The following is a 17,671-nucleotide window of genomic DNA, read 5'->3' as shown; positions in this document are numbered from 1 at the left end:
ATGGATGGCATCACTGATTAAATGGACATGAGTCTGAGCAAACTCTGGAGATAGTGAAGGCCAGGGAAGCCTGGTGTGCTATAGTCCGTGGGGTCACAAAGAGTCAGACATGACTGAGCGACTGAACAAAAGTCACCCCTTTGCTCTGGCTATATGGGCTCTGATACTGGCAGGGACCACTCTCCAGCCCCAGCCGTACCCTCTCCCATCACCGAGGTCTGACTATTCCACCTTCCTGATATCTCTTGAGTTTGTTCATTTCTCTCATTCTAGTACCACTCCTCCAGTCCAAACTATTACCTTCTCTCACCTGGATGATTACCTGGGCCCCTACCTGGGCTCTCTGCCTATAGGTTTTGCTCTTTCAACCCGTTCTTTAGCAGCAACCAGAGAATCACAGGTGTAAAGAGAACCTGACCCTGGTAACTCTGTTCAGAATTCTTCAGTGGATCACCCTAATTTCTGGAGAAAACTGGGATGCTGGGCATGATTTGGTCTCAGTTCCTTCCTCCAGTCTCGTGGCTCAGTAGCACCACTCCCATGGTTCAAAATTTGACTTGGGGCAAATTTCTTACGCTCTCTGGGCTTTTGTTTTATGGTACCTAATCCTCAGGGCTGTTGTAAGGATTCCTCTTTCATTCCTTTGAGGTTTGAGAGGGGCAGGGGCCCAGCTTCTCCATGGGGGGTTGCTGGCTGCTCAGCACTGATCTGGTTTGTCCACAGAAGCCCTGAAAGTGGGATCTTTGAATTGAAAAGACCTCCGAGATTCCAGATTTTCTAAAATACGTCATGAGTCAGGCGCTTGAGCAGGGCAGTGAAACCCATTCTATCATCGCTAACGGGACAATTGCCTCATGTCACTGATGTGTATTATTATTTCCTCTGCTATAATGCACATCTTTTTAAAAGGAAATTAGGATCTGTCAAGCATCATTACAGCATGAACCCAGCAAAGGGGCAGCCAACGGTTGCACATCAAGCATCAATCCCCAAGGAGGGAATCCCCCAAGGGGAGCAATTGTCTAGGGCCAGGTCATCACAGATGCTCTGGAGGACAACTCCAAGCTGAGGTGTCCCTTCTGGGGTGTCTCCCCTCCCCTTGGTCCCTGGCAGCTGTCCCACTTGTAGAGTGGGAAGGATTTGATACAGTTCTCTGGCTTGAGGAGCGAAATCCACTTCTGAAAGTGCTCGGAGTCCCCTGCCTGCCCCACAGCTGTGGTACGTGCATACTAAGTCACTTCAGTTTTGCCCGACTCTTTGCGACCCCATGGACTATAGCCCACCAGGCTCCTCTATCTGTGGGATTTCCCAGGAAAGAATACTGGAAAGCGTAGCCATGCCCTCCTTAAGGGGATCTTCCTGACCCAGGGATCGAACCCAAGTCTCTTACGTCTCCTGCATTGGCAAGTGGGCTTTTTACCACTGAGCCACTTGGGAAGCCCCCATAGCTGCAGAAACTTGTGCAAATGAGAAAGATGGAAGAACAGGTGAGGTACCATGAAGGGAATGGCTCCTTCTAGTGGTCCCATCTTTTTTGTGCCTGGTGACACTATGGAGTCATCACTCAATCTTTAAGAGGGAAGCCCCTTTCAGAGATGAGGAAACTGAGTCTTGGAAAGAGTCTAGCCTGGAACTGGTGAGTCTGACCCCAAAGCTTCATAAGTGGTGGTGCATGCTTGTTTTCTGTGGGTCTGTGAGATATGGATGAAGGAAGGCCAGCGATGCAGGGGGATTTGGCTTTTATCTACATCAGATGGAGTCAGCCTAGGACGCCTGTGGGACTGGCCAGTCACTCAGACACAGTTTTGATTTCCTATGGTGTTGGCTAGTTGCTGGCAGGAGCCACTCTTTCCTTGGTCTGAATAGATGTGACATAGGGCAGTTCTCTAGTGGTGGCTAAAAGATGGCAGATCAGGACTTCCCTGGTGGTCCAGTGGTTAAGACTCCACCTTCCAATGCAGGGGGTGTGGGTTTGATCCCTGGTCGGGGAACTAAGGTCATACATGTTGTGAAGTGCAGCCAGAAAAAAGATGGTAGTTTAGATGCTGTGTCCCCATCGGGTCTCCTAACCAGTCAAGAGATCCCATAAAACCTGACACTGTGGTCCAGCGTGGACCCTGCCCTGCCCTGTGCTTTTTTCCCCCGCCTCCTCCTTCATCTTCATCTCCCCTCCCTACAGCTTCTCACTAGCCAGCACATGGGACTGGGAGAAAAAGAAAGCCAGCCTCACATGTGAGGAAATAAATGCTGAGCTGTGACAATCCTGCCTGCTTTAGAAAGAGAGGTTTTATGTAGTTTTTGGCATTTACAAATCCTTTGTGAAAAGGTCACCCTGTTCTTGGAATCTTTTATTAATGCTGAAGACTGGCCCCGGAAATGTCATGTCTTTTTACCAAGATATTTACTCAAAAAAGTATGACTAAGCATCTGAAATTCTATCAGGAGCTCAACCTGGACCAGACTGGGGAATCTGCAGGGGGCAAGTGGGTCCTGGTCACTCTGGAGCAATGGGGCAGAGTGGGCCCCCCTCCCCACCCCGAGCCCGAGTGAAGGGAAGGAGGGATGGACAGAGGCCACACTCCTTGGGCATCTGCTGTCCCTTCTCCCTGTCGTCCAAGCTCCTTAGTATCTCCTGAGGGTCAGAGCTGGAAGGGATCTTGGTCTGTGTGTACAGTTCAGCACCCTCATCTTACAGGTGTGGAGACTGAGGCCGAGAGAGGAGAAGGCACCTGTAGGGACCCCCAGGAAGTTGGGGGCAAAGTAGAGACTTAAGACCAGGTATCCTGACTCCTGGGTTAGTCTCTCTCCCTGACACCGAGCCATTGTCCAGACTCATCCTCATGCTGAGCCTGGAAAGAGGGAAGAAAGTAAGCTTCTCTCTTTGGGTCTGAGGTGCCAGTTTGTGCATCCAGGGGCCAGGGGAATGCAGTGTGGGGGGAGATATTGGGCAAGGGTGGTCCTACTATGTGCCCCACTCCCCCGCCCTGTGACACACAAGGAGAAGTGCACAGACCAGCAGTCCTCACACATCAGCAGGCATCAGAGTCACTAAGGGGGCTTATGAAACTGTGGAGGCCTGGCCCCATGCCCCGAGGTTCTGACTCAGTAGGTCTGGGATGGGACCTGACAACCAGTGCTTCTAAGATATTCCTGCTGCTGCTCAGAAGGACATAGCTTGAATCTGTCAACACCTGCCGCTGTTGTCCACCTGGTATGTGCTCGCGCTATGTCTTTAGCCGCAGTTGTGCCCACCTGCATTTGGTGTGGGTTTGGTCTGAGAAGATGGATGGGAAGTATCAGTAGGAGTTGGGTGGTTGGGTGAAGTGGAATCCCCCAGATCATGGACCAGGCATGCCCATGTGGCCAATTCTCCCACTCCCCTAGATGACAAGGGATATCTCTTCTAGGATGGGGAGAAGGAGCTTTGCTATGTGGCAGTTACCCAAGCATGCTTGCACCAAGGTGCTGAAGTTTGAGGAGAGGTACCAGAGTTGAGAGCCTTCTTGATCTGGAGCTTGGTATCAAAGCTCGAGTTCACGTTCTGCCCCACCTTCTTCTGCTGTGTGACCTTGTGACCTACGGAGTCCTGGTCTTCTCATCTGTAAAATGGGATTGAGGAAGATGTCTTCTCTACTACCACTGGGATTGTTTTGGTAGGAGGAGGCAATGGATGTAAAATCCACAGATAAACGGTAGGCTATGTACATATACACAGTAGTTATTATTATTATTTTAACTTTGAAATGAAATCAGGTTTTAGGTTTCTTTTATTTTCATCCTGTGTTTAGAGAACTCAGATTTAAAAAAAATTGGATTACATGAGGCAAAGTCCAAACTTCAGCTGTTACATCAACTTTGTTTATCTGGAATTACTTTATTTTGGAATACACGACAAATGAAAATTGTCTATGTTTATGGTGTACAGCATAATTTTGAACAGTTTTTCATTTTTTGACTGTGCTGTATGGCATGTAAGATCTTAGTTTCACTATCAGGGATGGACGCTGCACCCCCTGCTTTGGAAGCGTGGAGCCCTAACGCCTGGACCACCAGGGAAGTTCCTACAACATGATGTTTTGATATACACATGTATTGTGAAATGTTTACCACAAGCAAATTAACATATCCATCACCTCACATAGTTACTGTTTTTGGGGGAGGATAAAACCCATCAAGATTTACTCTCCTAGCAAATGTCAAGGATACAGTACAGTGTTGTGAACTACTATACATTAGCTCTCCATAACTTACCTATCCTGCATACCTGAAACTTTGTACCCTTTAACCTACATCTTCCCTATTTTCCTGGTCCCTTAGCTCTTGAAGCCACCATTCTACTCTCTGCTTCTAAGAGTTAAACCTTTTTACATCCCATATATAAATGAGATCAGGCAGCATTGGTCTTGCTGTGCCTGGCTTTTTCACTTAGTGTGGTAGATTTAGCCATGTTGTCACAAATGACAAGATTTCCTTCTTTTTTAAGGCCAGACAAATATTCTGTTGTATATGTACACCACGTTTTCTTTATTCATTTGTCAATGGACACTTAGATTGTTTCTGAGTCTTGGCTATTATGCATAACACTATTATGCAGTGAACATGGGGGTATAGCTGTCTTTCTGAGATAGTGGTTTGACTTCCTTTGGATATATACCCAGAAGTGGAATTGCTGGATCATATGGAAGTTCTAGTTTTAGCTTTTATAAGAACCTTCATACTGTTTTCCATAAAGACTGTACTAATTTATATTCCCACCAACAGGACACATTCTCCCCATCCTGGCCAACCCTTGATTTTTTTGTCTTTTTGATAAAAGCCATTCTAGCAGGTGTCACACCAACTTTAGCCAGGACACCAGTCAACACGAAAGATGGGGGCTAATTCATTCTTTTAGGTTTAGAAATGTTGACATTTGCGGGTTTGGGACAACACAACCCACATTTCCTCTTCGAGGCTGAATGTTAATAATTTCTCATGAATGTTTCATACCTCTCAGAGCTGGACTTTGTAAACCTTGCTGAAATACACAAGACAACTCACTAGCACAGAGTTAACTGCATTGTATGGTGTGCCAGCTGTGTCATGGAGCTTCATGAACAAGATTTCATCTTTGAAGGTAGGCAAACTTATTCCCACTTTGGAGGTGAGGAAACTGAGGCCCACAGATGTTGTCTCTTGACAAACGCAGTGATTTAGTAAGTGGCAGAGTCCTTACCTTTTGATTGTACCCTCAGCTTCTCATAAGCGCCATGAAAATACGTTGTAAACTGTGCTGCATTGAACAACAGTAAGGGGCTGTTATTACATTATCCCACCATCGATTTTTCGTGCTCAGAGTAATTTTCTTGAGCTTTTTATTTTCCTAGTTGAACAAATATCCAGTCACTTGTGCATGTCGACAGCAGCAGCACTGCCTACGTGGCCCCTGCAGCGTTCTGCAGTGCTGATAACACATCCTCAGCCCCCAGTGACCACAGGCAAGATGGGGACAAAGAAAAGAGGGCTTTATGAGTCTTCTCCATCCTTTGTCCATCAGCCTATTGCCTGGGAAAATTCCAAGCTTGTTTCCCGCCCCCCCGCCCAACTCCAAACCACTTTGTTGCACCAGCATAATTTCTTACGATAACATTAACATATCATTGGAGCTCATTACCTTTGGTGTAATAGTTCCCTATTGAACTGTGTCAGACTAATTATGTCAGTTCCTTTTCATTCCAGTTTAGTGCTTCTCCAGAGAGTCGCAGTGCAGCACCGGTAATAATGATTAAACTGCTGTCTAATGCTCCACTGGACGTCCAAACCAAACAGGGGAACATTTCTTGCCGAAGATGGGACTTGCAGTAGCCCTTGTACTTGATGCAATTTGGTGTTTTAAAAGCCATTACCCGGTGGACATTTCCCTAGGATGGTGGAGGGCTGATAGTGTTTCTTGGGGGTTAGGGGAAAAAAACGCAAATCAGGGAGAGAAGCAGCTCAGCCAGCCACAGCAGTGGCTGAGAGGCAACCCAGGAGCATTCTGGTCACCTCTGAGCCCTTAAGTTCTGATCCAGTCCATCTGGATCAAAGATTTGCACTCAGCTAGCAGAGGTGGATGCGCGGGAAGAGGCCAGGGTAATGAATCAGGACAAGCCAATATCAAATGCTTAAAGCTCTGTTGCTAGTGTCGGACGAAAGAACCTAGGGAAGATGAATGAAAATGAAGTCACTTTCACCTTCCCTGTCGTCTCAGACAGAGCTCTTTGCTCCAGTCTAGATCGAACGTGCTTTTGTCTTCTTGCATAAAGGGCAGGGAGGCTGTCTCCTGCTCCCAAAAGCATAGAGACAGAGGTTGATGTTCCTCATAGCTTAATGGGATGCCAACCTGTTCTGAGCACCCGTTCTTTTCCTTTTTAAAAAAAATTTATTGAAGTATAGCTGATTTACAATATTGTGTTAATTCCTGCTGTACAGCAGAGTGATTCAGATACACACACACATATATTCTTTTTCATTATGGTATTATACAATATCAAATGTAGTTTACCATGAATTCCTGTTCTTGGTAATTCTTAATGATCTTAATAATAATGACTAGCCATCAGCTAAGTGATTACTTTGAGTCAGGAATTGGGTTAAGCACTTCACGTCTCTTGGCTCGTTTAATTCACAAAATAACCTGATGAGGAACCATGGTACAAGGAGAATAAGTAACTTGCTTAAGGTCACTTGCCAGAACCCCTATAACTGATCCCCAAGCCTGCTCATTCAGTCAACCCCTACGGTCGGGGTTTACTCCAGCCTTGAGCTGTGTTCCTCAGATGTGTTTGGAGCATCATCGACAGTCTTGGCTTTCTTGGGGCTGAGAGCTCAAGCTCAATTTCAGTTCAGGGTGATCCGTTCTATAACTGGGGAAAGGCCAAGGGCTGTGAGAACACCTTCATTCCCAAGTATTTATTTGAGTGCCTCTATGTGCCAGGCTCTACTGGGTCCTAGGACGCCAGGGTCTGCAAAGCTGCTACAGACCTTGCTTTTCATGGAGGCTTCAGTCCAGATGGGAAAATGTAATCTTTACTTAGCATTTATTAAGCTCTTCCTATGGGCCAACCTCTGTGCTAAGTGCTTTTAAATAAGTCAATGTATTTAATCCTCATAGTAGCCCTCTGTCACTCCTACAGATCAGAAAATGAAGCCTTGGAGAGTTCTGCAATTGGCTCAAGGTCACTGCTTCTAACCACAACGTTCAACCACAGACAGATCTGACCTATTCTTGGAGGTTAGTATAATGGGGTATATAGAATTTTCCCCTTGAGGTCATATTATTCTAACAGGAACAGGTCTTTGAGACTCTCAAGCCTCCTATGGGACCTGGGGGCCTGATGCCAGCTGTTCACATTATATCCATATGGACTCTGCTGCCAAATTGGCTGAAATGGGTGGGAAGACACAGAAGCTCTGGTTCAACACCAGGAGAGATAGCAAAGAAACATGTGATGTCTGCCCAGCAAGGCTTTGGCTCGAGGAGGGGCATACATGCCACACCCTGTCCCAGTGGCCCATGCACCATGCCATTGCTGCTCAAGAAACACCAGCTGATGCTCATGGACCTTTGGGGATGTGGGTGTGATAGAAAGCTGTCTCTTTTGATCTTGCCATTAGCCAGTGATGTACGCAGCACTATCAATATCTGTGGACGAGGAAACTGAGGCTGGCGAAGTTGGCAACTTGGCCAAAATCAAAGAACCAGTAAGCGGCAGAGGAAGGATTTGGACTTGGGTCTGACTTCAGAGTTCAAAATATGCCCCACCCCCACCATGCTGTCTCACAAAGCGAGGCCTCCATACTTTGTGCTGTGTCCCTTCTCAGCCATTGTGACCTTTCCATCCTTCAAATCCAAATGCTGACATGATGACTCATTCATATCTACTCAAAAGAAATGAAAACAGACATTCACAAAAAGACTTGTATGCACATGTTCACAGCAGTATCATTTATAACATCCAAACATATGGAAACAACCTCAATGTCCATCAAAGGCTAAGCAAACATGGTATATCCATATGACAGCACACCATGATGTTTAAAGGAAATAAAGCACTGATACATACTACAACATGCATGAATCTCAAACATATTTTGCTAAGTGAAGGAACCACATAGATAACCCTACATATTGTATGATACCATATACATGAAATGTTCAGAACAGGCAAATCTATAGAGTTATAAAGTACATTATGGTTGTCTAGATGGGAAAACAGTGGAAACAGTGGCTGACTTTACTTTCACTGCAGATGGCAATTGCAGCCATGAAATTAAAACATGTTTACTCCTTGGAAGGAAAGTTATGACCAACCTAGACAGCATATTAAAGAGCAGAGACATTACTTTGTCAACAAAGGTCCGTCTAGTCAAGGCTATTGTTTTTCCAGTGGTCATGTATGGATGTGAGAGTTGGACTATAAAGAAAGCTGAGTGCTGAAGAATTGAAGCTTTTAAACTGTGGTGTTGGAGAAGACTCTTGAGAGTCCCTTGGACTGCAAGAAGATCCAACCAGTCCTTAGTCCTGGGTGTTCATTGGAAAGACTTATGTTGAAGCTGAAATTCCAATACTTTGGCCACCTGATGCGAAGAGTTGACTCATTTGAAAAGACCCTGATGCTGGGAAAGATTGAGGACAGGAGGAGAAGGGGACGACAGAGGATGAGATGGCTGGATGGCATCACTGACTCAATGGACATGAGTTTGGGTAAACTCCGGGAACTGGTGATGGACAGGGAGGCCTGGCGTGCTGTGGTTCATGGGGTCACAAAGAGTTGGACACGACGGAGCGACTGAACTGAACTGAACTGAACTGAGGGTGTAAGGGGGTGGGGGACATGAGAGTTTCTGATAATTCACACATTGTGTATGTTTGCAGTGATGGCTACGGTCTAAAATTAGGTTTTGGTGATGGCTGCAGAACTTTGTAAATAGTCAGAGAATGGCACCTTCCGAAAGGCAATTTTTATGGAAGTTATATCTTTATAAAGTTTAAAAAATTGAAAGAGAAAAATACCTTGAAACTTCTGGACAAAATGAGCCGAAGAGCCCTTCCAGAGCTCACTGACTGAGCTTCCTGGGGCAAACCCTCTCCCTCCCGACTCCCCAGTCAATGCTTTTCCCACAAAGACAGGCTCCAGACCCTGAGCTGACCTGTTTTCTTTTTCTCCCAGGATCGAAGTGAGCCTTTTGCAGAGTTTCAATCTCTGGAGGGGTAAAGTCCAACTTCTTATTCCCCATCAAAGGCACAGAATCTGGGTCAGCAGAAAATGCACATTTTTTTCCGCAGGGAGTGAGGTCAAGGAGCAGGTGTCAGGCTGGCAAATTAAAAAGGAGGTCAGGAGGGGCTGAGACACACCATCTGCCTCCTGGCTTGGGGCTGAGAAGGCGCTTCTGTTCAGAACCTGTGCAGGTCAAGCAGGTGAGTACTTATAGAGAACAGGTGAGAGGGCTGAGCTGGGAATGGGAGCATTTACAAACCTGGGGCAGTGGAGGTTACTCTGTAGTGGGGGCTGAGGGCAGCCAATCCCAGGTCCGGGCTGGGCCGCTGAGAGTGGGGTGAGGCTGAGCGGAAGCTGGGGCAGGGCTGTCAGAAGGCAGAAGAGAGGAGAGCCGCTGATTTTGTTTTGGTTGGTTGAGAAAGACTTTTCTCCCCCTAGAAGGAATTACTCCCCTACCATCCACTCCCTGAAAACTTTTAATGGCAGCATAACTTCCAGAAAGTTGCACAAAACCATTAGTGTAGAGCTCCATGGAATGCACACAGTGCCTGAGCTCAGGCTGCCATAACAAAGAACCACAGACTGGGTGACAAACAGACATTGATTTCTCTCTGTCTGGAGGCTGGAAATCTGAGCTCAGTGTGCTAGCCTGGTTGGATGCTGGTGATAGCCTCTTCCTGGCTTGCAGATGGCTACCTTCCCAGATAGGTGTGTTTTTGGCTGTGCTGGGTATTGGTTGTGGTACATGGGCTCTTGGATCTTCGTTGCAATGTGTGGGATTGTTAGTTGCAGTAATCAAGCTGTTGGTTGTGGTATTTCTGTTGTTTCATCCACTCAGGCTGTGGGCTTTATTATGGTAGCTGGAGCAAACTGATACAAATTGCATTCTTATGCTCAGTGCTCACCTTATCTCGCTTAATCTCCATACCAACCCTGCGGAGTAGGAGTAATTATGGCCTCCATGTCACAGACACGGGGCTAGGGCTTGGAGGTTAATGACTTCTCCCAGGGGTTCACACAGGGGTGTGCCTGAACTTCTTTCCTTTTTCTGAAGATGTTCAGAGAGACAGGCTTTACTGTTATACCCATTTTACAGATGGGGAGACTCAAGTTCAGGGACTTGCCCTAACTTGCTTAACCAGCAAGTTGTTGGACCCAGGACTGAAGCAGGTGGCCTCTGGCTTAGGCGCTGTTGATTGGAATGCATCAGTGTGGATAGACCAGGTTGAGCTACAGTAATAACAACAAAACCTGGATCTTAGTGGCTTATGGCAACCAAGGTTCTCTTCTTGCTCATCTTGGATGTTTATCGTGGGTGTCTCGCCATGCTGCTTCTGCCCCTTCACCCTAAATCCAGGCTGACTGCAGCCCCTCTTTCCAGCATTGCTGGAATTCTGGAGGGTCTCACATTGGCAATTAAATGCTCTAACTCCAAAGTGACAAGGGCTTTCCTGGTGGCTCAGCTGGTAAATAATCCACCTGCAATGTGGAGACCTGGGTTTGATCCCTGGGCTGGGAAGATCCCCTGGAGAAGGGAACGGTTACCCACTCCAGTATTCTGGCCTGGAGAATTCCATGGACTGTATAGTCCATGGGGTCTCAAAGAATCGGACACGACTGAGTGACTTTCACTTGCCAAAGTGACAGTCACTGTTTTGCTCAGACTTATTGGCCAGAATTAGCCACGTAGCCCCAACCAAGTGCAAGGCCAGGGTGTTCATCCTACATGAACCCAGAAGACAGATAGGGAGACGAGATTATTGAACAGCACGGGATGAATGAGTGAATGAATACATACAATTAGAATCCCCATCTGAGTCTGGTGGGTGTTGATGAACCTGAGGGGACTGCCCAGGGAACTCAGTGGTAAAGAATCTGCCTGCCAAGCAGGAGACCTGAATTTGATCCCTGGGTCAGGAAGATCCTCTGGAGAAGGAAATGACTATCTGCTCCAATATTCTTGCCTGGGAAATCCATGGACAAAGGAGTCTAGTGAGCTACAGTCCATGGGGTTGCAAAGAGTTGGACACGGCTCAGCAATTAGATAGCAACAGTGGCAGATGGACCTGAGAAAGAATAGATATATACTTGAAACCAGTCAAGCATTAGGGCACTGGGGGCTCTTTGGGTCCTAAGAATAGGTTTAGAAATTGTGAAAATGTACTGGTGTTCTGTCCCCCTGCATCATTTACAGCCCCCCATGCCTTCATGTTCTTTGTTTCACCAAATCTCTTTGCCATTGACTGAGGGCAGTGGACCCATCCTACCCACACAGGCCCCATTCCGGGGGTGATTGATGACTGCTGGACACACACAGACGGACACAGAAGGAAATTTCTGCTTCTTCCATGAGCCTCGGGCAGCTATGGAGATGGCAATTTTTCATGTGAGCGTTAGCTTGGAGTCTTTCTCAGGCTCCCAAGCATAACTAAGCCCAGACAGGCTCTGTGAGATGAAAAGTAAAGTGTTGTTTTTATGATGCCATGAAAATCCTTCTTTTTCCCCCTAAAAGAGAAACTTATTTATTTCTGTGTTTGTATGGGTTTGCAGTAAGTGTGGAAGGATTAAGCCTTTGAAACTGTAGATTTATATCCATGAGCAATGTGAAGTCTTTGTCTTGGGGAGGAGAGAGTCTTCCAAATCGAGAAAGAAAAAGTTGAGCCCCTTCACTCTTGCACTTAGTGGCTCCTCCGTTAAAGGGTTTCTGAGTACCAGTTGACCAGGGTCTGGCGTCAGGGGACCCGGCTTCAAGGCTGTGCTGGATCGCTTTTTGGCTGTTTGTGCCCTGGACTTAATGTCTCTGAGCCTATTTCCTTCCATATAAAGTGGGGTTTCACATGAGGACGTAAAGACGAAATGTATTCATTCATTCATTCAAGCCAATATTTAGTGACCACTATGGGCTAGTGCTGTGCTAACTGCTGAGGATTACTCCAGAATGAAAGGAAAGGAAAGGACCCCTTGGGGGTGGGGGACACAGATTTAAGTGCTATGAAGGAAAATCCAGCAGAGTAGGGGTGCACGTCAGGGTGCAGTGGAGTGGGGGTGTATTGGAGAGTCATGGAAGGCTTCTTGGAGGAGGTAACATTTGAGCAACAAGAGAGGGAACAGAAATGGAATACAGGGGAAATCTTCATTGCAGACAATATTTCTGTACCTGTACTAAGTGTCAGGCAGTGTTCTAAGGGCTTTACCTGGATTCTTCATTAATCCTCTCTGTGCCCTGAGAGATAAGCCTATCATCATTGTACCCTATTTACAGAAGGCAAAACTGAGGCACAGAGTTAAGTGATTTGCTTAGGTCCCAGGGTTAGAACCCAGAGATGTAGCTTCGGCAGCCGCCATCCTAATCAACACACCACACCCCAGCCAGGGAGCCCAGGCTGGGATGAGCATTTATTAGGGACAAAGTGCTTTGCAGATACAGAAGCAAATGTGAAAAGTCATTGCTAGGATTTTCTTCAGGACGTGAAGCGAAATCTATCAGTACTCCTGGAACCCGTGGTCTGCTGCCCACTTCTGCCAATTTCAAGAACAAGGGGGCTTCGGGGAGACCTATGGCCTCAACTCTCTACATGACTCTCATCAGGCTACAGGAAAACGTAAAGTGCTGAGGGGTGGGAAAAACTGAGAAACAAAAGGAACAACTGCATTTGCTCTTTATAAAATATATCCACATGCTGAAAATATGGAAAATGGAGAAAAGAGGAAAAGTTATCCACGTAGTCACCATTTCAATACAGGCACTGTTAATATTTTGGAATATTTCCTTTTATCCCTTTTCAAGAAGACGAGTGTTTTAGTTGTATGCAGCAGAAAATAAAGAACTCAAACATCTTGGAATAGGTAGACGATAATATAATGTTATCATGTAACAGGAAAATATACAATATTGCACTATCTATTTAACTTCTATATTCTTCAAAGTATCAGCTCTCCCAAACAATTTAGGGCAAAATTTACAGCCCTGTGGGAGATCACTAGAGACTAGGTTTCAGGTTGGTCAGTTCACTCTGGGATTATCTGTTTGTCAGCCTGATGGCTACTTAACTATGCTGTCCACCTGTTCCTACTGTCACCAAGCATTTTGATTGTATACTCCTCTTAGGAAAGAACATTTGAGCATCTACTTTCAATATAGGCCTATATCTTTATAAATTGTACTAATACCAGTCTGCAGATTAAATATTAGTATGAATGTCACAGTTGATCCTTGAGGGGCACCAACCTTCTCAAAGTCAAAAATTCGAGTATAACGTTATAGTCAGCCCTCTACACCTATAGTTCTGCATTTTTGGTTCAATAGTACTTACTAAAGAAAAACAAATCTACATATAAGTGGACCCAAGCAGTTCAAACTCATGTTGTTCAAGGATCAACTGTACTTGATATTTGTATAATATTTCATAATATTTGTATAATATTTTAACACAGTTTAATTTCTTATTTTTATATAAAAATACAGATGTTCTAATATTGTCTTCCCACATTATTTCTTGGCTGCTCACATCCCTTGATTTAATCCCCCCCTCTTCAAATCCAGAGAGTTTTGTAGACAGTCATGGGGTATCCTGTTGCAGTGTGAAAAGATACTATTATACTTAAGGCTAAATCCTGAGCCCTGAGAACTCAGGGATTATGTGTTGGGGCCAATTTTCTTCAGGTCTGAAAGGACAAGGTGACCCCATCTGACCAGCCAACTAGTAGTTACTAGCCAGTAGTAACTACTGGGATTTGGCTCCAACCTCCCCAGCCTGAGTCTTCTTTTCAAACACGATGGGGCCACAGACTACCATGTAGAGAGTGGATGAGGGCTTTGCTATGCTGGCTGGGAGGGAGCCAGCATATTTGTAAAGTCCTTTACAGATGACAAAGCCCCTGCGCAGCCATTATCTGATTCGATGATCACACTGACCCTTTTAGAGTGAGAACAAGAGCGGGAAAAGATGAGAGAGAGGAGGAAAATGTAGGAGTGAGTTAAGTGAAATGCTGAGACTGGTTCTTCTTATTTTCATTTTATCTGTTTTTGTTTTTATTAAGAGCTTGGGTCTTTTGGACACAGAAATCTCTGTGTCCAGCCAGCAGTCATGTGGGAGAAGCAGGTCTCTTCATGATCAGACTGAAGACAGCCATGGACTCAGTTTCCAGCAGTGACAAGTGGCCCCAGGGGAGCTTGCTGTCCTGACCCTGAACAACGCAGAGGTGCATATCTGAGGTCTGGGTCTTGGCCAAGAGTGGGAGGTGAGGGGCCTTGCCTGGCCTCAGCCAGTTTAGCTATGATGAGCTACAGCCGTCGGAGAAGGCGATGGCAACCCACTCCAGTACTCTTGCCTGGAGAATCCATGGACGGAGGAGCCTGGTGGGCTGCAGTCCATGGGGTCGCTAAGAGTCGGACACGACTGAGCGACTTCACTTTTATTTTTCACTTTCATGCATTGAAGAAGGAAATGGCAACCCACTCCAGTGTTCTTGCCTAGAGAATCCCAGGGATGGGGGAGCTTGGTGGGTTGCCGTCTATGGGGTCGCACAGAGTCGGACACGACTGAAGTGACTTAGCAGCAGCAGCAGCAACAGAAGCAGCTACAGCCGTGGGGAGCTGACCTTGCCTTCTTCTCAGAGGTTATCGAATAATCACTTTCTGAGACAGGTGTTAATTTTATGCCCATTTTACAGATGAGAAAGCTGAGTCTCAGAGGAGAAGTTCACACCTGTTCGTAAGCATCATAACCTGGTCTGCTCGACCTCAAAGTTTAATGCCTACACTTCACTCAGTGAGAAAGATTCTTAGAGAAGCACAGCTTACAGGAAAGGATTATGTAAAGTGACTCATTTGCCATCAATCAGACCAAAACAGCAAGAGAAAGAAATATATTTAAAAGCTCTCCAAAATTTGTCATTTGCTTGGGTTTATCCTGATTTCACAGGAATTGAAACAAAGCTTGAAAGACTGTATCCCCAAAAGGGGAAACCATCGTTTGATTATCCAGGGATCCCCCAGAAGCCAAGGACTGTTGTTTCAGGGGAGAAATTTTCAGACTCCCAAATGTGTGTGTGTGGGTGTCATAGCTGAGGAGGTGAAGGGGAGAGAGGATGGGACCCCCACATGACTCTCCCTGAGGGGCTGACCCCAGACTCTCCCCATCCGTCTCCTCCCAGGCTGCCCTGGGGCCCAGCTAAGTGTTTTAAGTGTCGGCTCTGAAAAAGGCCATTTCCCGCCAAGACTATAAAATGGAAAAATGGAGGGGCCGTATGCACGGCAAAGAATCAAATGTGCAGAGCCTTCCACGGAATTTATAAATCAGTTACCAGGAGCATTAAAACGCCTCTCACCACACTTAATCTCCGGCTTCCTTTCTTCTCTTCTTCCAAATACCAAACACATCGTTCTTTTTTACTGGCTCTGGTGGACTCTTCAATGAAGTCTGTTCCTGTTTCAGAATAAATATATGTGTATTCTCTTCTCTCACTCTGCTTGACTGCAAAACAAACAATGATCCATGCTCAGGCCGATTCTCCAGATGAATAGGAGAGTAGGCGGTTTTGCTTGTCTTGGTCTGGGTGCTTTCTGGGAGCAGGAAGCACGGCTGGGTCGAGTACAGTGCCGCCCACAGCACCCAAGTAACTTAGGACACGTAGTCTGGATGGAGTCAAGGCTGGCCTAGTAAAAGACAGGCATACCAAATTGTACCGCAAGGTGTCCCTCAGACAGCTGCATCCCTGCAGGGCTCACAGAAGCCCTCCCTGGGCCAGGCACTATCCTAAGCCCATTATAGTTATTGACTCAGTTTAATCTTCACAATAACCCCAGTTCTGTTATGATTCTCATTTATGGAAAAAGAAATGGAGGCACAGAGAAACTAGCTTTCCCAATATTAAAAAAATTTTTTTTTTGTTTATTTATGGTTAAGCTGGTTCTTTGTTGCTGCTCACGGGCTTTTTCCAGCTGGGACGAGTGAGGGCTACTCTCTGGTTGTAGTGTTCGGTCTTTTCATGGCAGTGGCATCGCTGGTTGTGGAGAACGGGCTCTATGGCACACGGCCTTCAGTAGTTGAGGCTCTCAGGCTCCAGAGCACAGGCTCAATAGCTGTGGTGCATGGGCCCAGCTGCTGCATGGCAAGTGAATCTTCCCGGACCAGGGATCGAAACTGTGCCTCCCGCATGGGCAGGCAGACTCTCTACCACTGAGCCACCAGGGAAGCCCCAGCTTTCCCAGTTTTCTGCAACCAGTAGTTGGTGGTGCTGGGATGTGAATCCAGGCAGCCTAATCCAGCAGCAGGGCTCATAAATGCCACCCACATTCTTTGCAGGAGAATTTCCCCACTTACCATAGTTCAGGGAGGCTTCTGGGATGCTGTTTGGAATGAGAGGACAGAGCTGTGCAAACTTCCAGTCTGCTTATTCCCCGGACATCTGTCTGCTGGGCTGGTGTGCTATGGGCTATTCCCATAACAAAGGAATCTCCACCCTTGAAAACACCTTGATCAAGTCAATACTTTGAAGCTCTGATACTTTGGCCACCTGATGTGAAGAACTGACTCATTGGAAAAGCCCCCGATGTTGGGAAAGATTGAAGGCAGAAGAAGAGGATGACAGAGGATGAGATGGCTGGATGGCATCACCAACTCAGTGGACATGAGTTTGAGCAAGATCTGGGAGTTGGTGGTGGACAGGGAAGCCTGGCGTGCTGCAGTCCATGGGGTCGCAAAGAGTCAGACATGATTGAATGACTGAACTGAACTGAACTGATCAAGTCATAGGTGAGTCTTCTGCTGGGTGGAGGGCAGTTCAAGCACCATCAGCTGGAGCAGGCCCACCCCAAGCCCCATAGTCCCTGGAAGGCTTCCCTGGGGAGAAGCCTGGGTCTGGGGATCCAGAGGAGAGAGTCTTCCCCCTGAGGCTTTGGGAAAGCTTGGCTGGGAAAAGAGGAGGTGAGGTGGTCTGAACAAAGAGCCTGGGCTGAGGGTACATCTCTAAGATGCCTGTGACACATGTGGGGTGATGAAGAGGGGCTTTAGAACCTGGCTACCTGGCGATACCCCAGCTCATGAATGCTGTATTCCTTCCTGAATGTCAGGTTGTCTTCCTTGGAAGGTCCTCTGCTTCTTCTGGAGAACACCTGTGTGAGGTCCTTGCCAGACATCCAGACACTGCTTGACTTGGCCACTCACCTTACACACAAGGTCTCTCTCACCCGTACCTTCCTGAAATTGGTCCAAGTGGGGCTCTTGATGGCTCCCTTATGGTCCACGCCCATGCCCACACCCTCACTGTCACCCACACACCCACCACAGCGTGTCCAGAGGATCTAGTGGGTCTCAGTCTGGCACTCCCAGTGGGGTTGCCTGACTTCTCTGAGCTTGGTTGAAGTCGGTACCTGGGATCCCCTTAACTCCTAAAGGCAGGGCTGTGAGACCTAGGGTAGCTGTCCCCAG

The sequence above is a fragment of the Moschus berezovskii genome, chromosome 20, assembly GCF_049115385.1.
Source record: "Moschus berezovskii isolate FMDL1 chromosome 20, NW_MosBer_1.0, whole genome shotgun sequence".
NCBI classification, from domain to species: Eukaryota; Metazoa; Chordata; class Mammalia; order Artiodactyla; family Moschidae; genus Moschus; species Moschus berezovskii.
Note: the sequence above shows the minus strand (reverse complement) of the source record.